This window comes from Rhincodon typus, chromosome 11, assembly GCF_021869965.1.
Source record: "Rhincodon typus isolate 14 chromosome 11, sRhiTyp1.1, whole genome shotgun sequence".
NCBI classification, from domain to species: domain Eukaryota; kingdom Metazoa; phylum Chordata; class Chondrichthyes; order Orectolobiformes; family Rhincodontidae; genus Rhincodon; species Rhincodon typus.
This window is the reverse complement of record NC_063342.1, coordinates 68473468-68478543: the sequence shown is the minus strand read 5'-3', so window position 1 is coordinate 68478543 and position 5076 is coordinate 68473468. Positions and strand designations below refer to the sequence as shown.

Genomic DNA, 5076 nt, shown 5'->3' with positions numbered 1-5076 from the left:
ACTCAGAACTGAGGAAGGGTCACCGGACCCGAAACGTTAACTCTGTTTTTTCCCTTCACAGATGCTGCCAGACCTGCTGAGTTTTTCCAGCAACTTTGGTTTTATAGTAAGTTGCCTACATGACTTATCTAAATGATCTTGAAATGAAGAAAGTAAATCCCAGGAATCATACTACAAAAGGTTAGATTGGATCCATTAGAAAGATTTAATGGGATAAGGATAAAATGGGGGAAGGGTAAATCAATGACTCACGCATTGAATTTGTTAATGGTGTGAACATCGAGCAGGACTCCATACCAAACCGGAGAAAAAGACCAAGAGATAAGGAGGGCCAGGACTGGATGCTCTCTGATTCACAGTCCTTCCGCTTACTCTGTAAGCCTATTTGCAGTCACAACACAGTTTGGGAACTGCTGGCTTAGAGTGGGCACAATGTAATTAAGTTTTTGATAACAAAATGGTTTTATTAAACCATGAAGTCCCAGAAGTGAATTTTAACTAATGGTGATTGGTGGAATGAGTAGCTGATAACACTCTCAGTGACCACTATTTGATAGTACACTAATTGATCACTCAATAGACCAGTAACTGAACATCCAATGTTACACTGGTTGATTGGCCAAGAACAGACTGGATTACTTTCTGAAAGCAAATTAGCAGTTTGCTCAAGAACACATTGGCTGTCTTCCACATAGTGCGGACAGCATGTCCGATGCAGTTTAAGGACTGGGCTTCATTGGCATCAGGTTGGCAGGATGTGACTGGTACAAGAATGTCCATGGGGCAGTTCACTGCATTGTGCTGGCGAAAGGAATTGTTAAGTGTAGCAAGTCAGGTTAGTTTAGAACAGCACAGAATCAAGTAAAAAAGCTGAAAGGAAACATAAGTATAAAGTACTTTTGTTCACGCGATTAAAAATGACAATATATTCAAATACACTTTTGCCTGTTAATACATTTCTCTTAACATAACAATATATATTAATTAACAATAAATATTAATCACTTGGAGGCAGAAAGCCTATGTACACTAGCCAAATTTGGAGGTGACACAAAAATTACAGGAAAGAAAGGTTATGAGAGGGATACAAACAGTTTACAGTTTAATTAAGTGAGCAAAAAGTTGGCAAATGGAATATAAGGTGGGAAAATGTTCATTTTGGAAGGGTGAACAGAATATTATCTAAATGGAGAAAAAGTGCAGAATACTGCAACCCTGGACTTGGGAGTACTTGTACATGGAACACAGTAAGCTCGCACACAGGTGGAACGTTGGCCCTTATTTCAAGAGTATAAGGGCAAGCAAGCCTTACTGCAACTGTACAAGGTGCTGGGGAGATCACATCCAGAGTGCTATGAACAGTTTTGGTCCCCTGTTTAAGGAAAGATGTCATTTCATTGGAAGCAGTTCAGTGAATGTTCACTAGGATGATCCCTGTTACGTAGGGATTGTCCTATGAGCAAAAGCAAAACAAGTTGAGTTTCTACTCACTGGAGTTTAGAACAATGACAGGTGATCTCATTAAAACATAAGATTCTTAAAGGGCTTGACAAGGTAAGTACTGAGAGGATGTTTCTCCTCTTGGGAGAGTCATGCACCAGAGGGCATAGTCTCAGAATAAAAGGGAGCCAATTTAAGACTGAGATGAGGAGGGATTTCTTCTCTGAGGGTTGAAAGTCTTTGGAACTAGATTTTTGATTAGATAGATAGATTCTTGATCAGTCAGTGAATCAAGAGTTACAGGGAAAGGGCAAGGAAGTGGACATGAGGAACATCGGATCAGCCATGATCCTTTTGAATGGCAGAGCAGGTCTGAGGGCTGAACAGCCTTCTGCTATTTCATATGATCTTATGCAGATGGGTGCCAACCAAGTGCGTTAGCAGAGTAGATGCCATGCAGGGTTCGGGGTAGGTGAATGTGAGTGAGGGAAGATGATGCTTGCAGTAATGAGAGAAGGAGAACTTGAGCCTTTCTGGGAGCGGAATGCAGAAACAGAAATAGTGTGTGAGCTGGCAGTGAGAAGATGGTGGTATTTACCCTGGCCAAGCTGAGAAGGTCAATACTGGACATTCCTCCAGATGGCTGATCCCACACTGACCCAGGTGATAACCTCAGACCAGGCTGGCAGCTCTGATGGTATGGCCTCCGCTCTCTCTCTACTCTGGACCATTCCAAACATCAGAACCTCGAAGAACTTGTCCACAAAGCAGGATGCCAATTTCCCTTATCCGCCAAATCTAGAGCAAATGTTATGAACCGTATTGGGCAACTCTAGACTGACAGTGCTTGTTCAATTATACAATGGCCTTTTAAACATGATGAGGGGGTCAGGGACACCAGTCTATTCTGGGATATCTTGGCCATGGTGAGTTCTTTTGGATACAGTGAGCAGTAAATTCAGGCTTGAGAGGTGTTAAGGTATAGAATAGGTAGCAGTTAGTGATGCAGGTTTGGGACAACGAAGCAAGAAAACCCGCCAGGCCTCATGGAAAGAAACCCTCCAAGAAACTCAAAAAACTGGCACTTATCCAAAAGAATATCCATAAAATAAAGCCTGAAATGGGGAGGCAATGGCCTAGTGGTATTATCACTGGACTGTTAATCCAGAGACCCAGATAGCATTCTGGGGACCCAGGTTCGAATCCCACCACGGCAGATGGTGGAATTTGAATTCAATAAAATATCTGGAATTCAGAATATAATGATGACCATGAAACCATTGCTGTTGTCGGAAAAACCCATCTGGTTCACTAATGTCCTTTAGGGAAGGAAACTGCCATCCTTACCTGGTCTGGCCTACATGTGACTGTAGACCCACAGCAATGTGGTTGACTCTAAACTGCCCCTGGGCAATTAGGGATGGGCAATAAATGCTGCCTGGTCAGTGACGCCCTCATCCCGTGAATGAATAAAGAAAAAAAAAACTTCATGGGAGATTATTTAAAAAAGGCTAGTATATGAATTAAATATAGCTAAAAAGCGACATAGGGCAGAGTTTTCCCATTTTCAGTTAAAGTGCTTTGTGGAGTTAGATACATGGCATTCAGTCTGCATTGGCTCAGAGTGACTTTTCTCAATCAATCTTCTACTCTTTATCTCAGGCATTGATACTGGTGTAGCATGGTGCTGGACCCTGGCAATTCCATCCCCTTGACTGCTCAGTGCTTCCCACTGTGACAAGGTGGTTGCCTGTGCTAAAACAAAATGCAAGAACAGAAGTTTCTGAAGAAGGGTCTAGGCCCGAAACGTCAGCCTTCCTGCTCGGCCTGCTGTGTTCATCCAGCTCTACACCTTGTTATCTCAGATTCTCCAGCATCTGCAGTTCTTACTATCTCAAGAACAGAAGTTATCAGCTTCTAACTGAGCACTGAAGACCCTGTGGGCTAAGAAGCAGTGTTAGTGCTGAAGGCAGTGAATGTGCATTAAGAAAGCAATATGAAGCATACAGAGGCTGGCAATCTCCAAATAAATGACAAATTAGCGAACACTCCTGGCATGTTCGTCCCCTAACTGCTCAGTGCTTCCCACGGTGACAAGCTGGTTGCTTGTGCTAAAAAAAATGCAACAAGTTATCAGCTTCTAACTGAAATGTCAAGGAAGATGGTGGCAATGCAGCCTGCAAGAATATTATTGAGAAAAAGGTTGGGTGGTGGCTGGAACAAGCGTTTGACAAGCCGCAGCTATCAGATGTCCATTGCGATTTGCATGTCAGGAATTTGAGCCATTTGCTTTCGTAAAAGAAGACAGTTCAAACTTGCATATAAGTAAGGCCAGGAAGTAACCATTCAATGCAAGAATCTGAAGTTACCATTTAAGGCTTGAAGTTAAAATTGCAAAAATGTTTTTCAGTATCGAGATCTTGATTTTATCATTCTTTCTATATTTATCATTGCTGTTGCCATACACCAGGGAAGCGAAAGCTTGTACTCACCAGGACTTAAAACATAGAAAACCAATACCAGAGAGGAAGCAATGAAAATTGTTTTCCTTCTATAGTTGGTTTTCTTACACTTCAGTCCTGATGAGTGCAACACAAAAAGCTTCAAGTTATGCACTTTTTAACAATATTTAAGCATTACAAAGCAAAGTAGGACACTGAGCCACATCTGAAAACGGGGAGCCAAGGTAGGGAAGCAGAGAGGACTAGGGAAGATATTCCAGAAGATATTCCTAGACAACTGAAGGCACAGCCACCACCGGTAATTAAAGTGAGGTATGCAATGGAAGTGAGAATTACAGGAGCAAAGATACCTCAGAGGGTTGTGGGGCTGGAAAAGATGACAGAGATGGTACATGGAAGGATTTGGAAACAAGACCGAGAATTTTAAAATCAAAGCATTGCTTCACGAAGAAGTAATGTAGACCAGCAAGCACAGGGCTGTTAGAAAAACAGGGCTTGCTGCAAATTACGACGCAAAGTTTTGGATCACAGTCAGTAGTTTAACGAGATTTGACCCACTATAAACCCAAATGTTTTTCTAAATCCACCATAAATCTGAATGCAGTTCCTTATCTAATCCACACAAACTTGAGAGTAGTTCATTATCCTAAACACAGTTTCTTGTAAATGAGAGACAACAAGGTGCAGGGCTGGATGAACACAGCAGGCCAAGCAGCATCATAGGAGCAGAGAGGCTGACGTTTCGGGCCTAGACCCTTCATCAGAAAAGGGGGAGGGGAAGGGGGTTCCGAAATAAATAGGGAGAGAGTGGGAGGCGGATAGAAGAGGTGGGGATGAAGCCAGTAAAGGTGAGTGTAGGTAGGGAGTTAGGAAGGGGATAGGTCAGTCCAGGGAGGCAGGGACGAGCTGGACTGGTTTTGGGATGCGGTAGGGGGAGGGGAGATTTTGAAACTTGTGAAATCCACATTGATACCATTGGGCTGCAGGGTTCCCAAGCGGAATATGAGTTGCTGTTCCTGCAACCTTCGGGTGGCATCGTTGTGGCACTGCAGGAGGCCCAGGATGGACATGTCGTCTGAGGAATGGGAGGGGAAGTTGAAATGGTTCGCGACTGGGAGGTGCAGTTGTTTATTGCGAACCGAGCGTAGGTGTACTTTTATTGCGAACCGAGCGT

At 43.2% G+C, this 5076-nt stretch overlaps 2 protein-coding genes across 5 annotated transcripts in view; one reads left to right on the top strand and one right to left on the bottom strand.

Moving 5' to 3' along the window:
* LOC109917534 (RCC1 and BTB domain-containing protein 2-like) overlaps positions 1–5076 on the bottom strand; it is an 81086-nt gene that overhangs the window by 75525 nt on the left and 485 nt on the right. The gene's annotated exons all lie outside the window — the stretch shown is intronic.
* Positions 4734–5076, top strand: part of LOC109917535 (cysteinyl leukotriene receptor 2-like) — a 9824-nt gene continuing 9481 nt past the window's right edge. Inside the window, exon 1 of one of the 2 annotated variants that reach the window (XM_048602670.1) lies at positions 4734–4750. The gene's annotated coding sequence lies outside the window, so the exon portion shown is untranslated. The remainder of the gene's footprint in view (positions 4751–5076) is intronic. The other variant, XM_048602671.1, reaches the window with a different exon arrangement.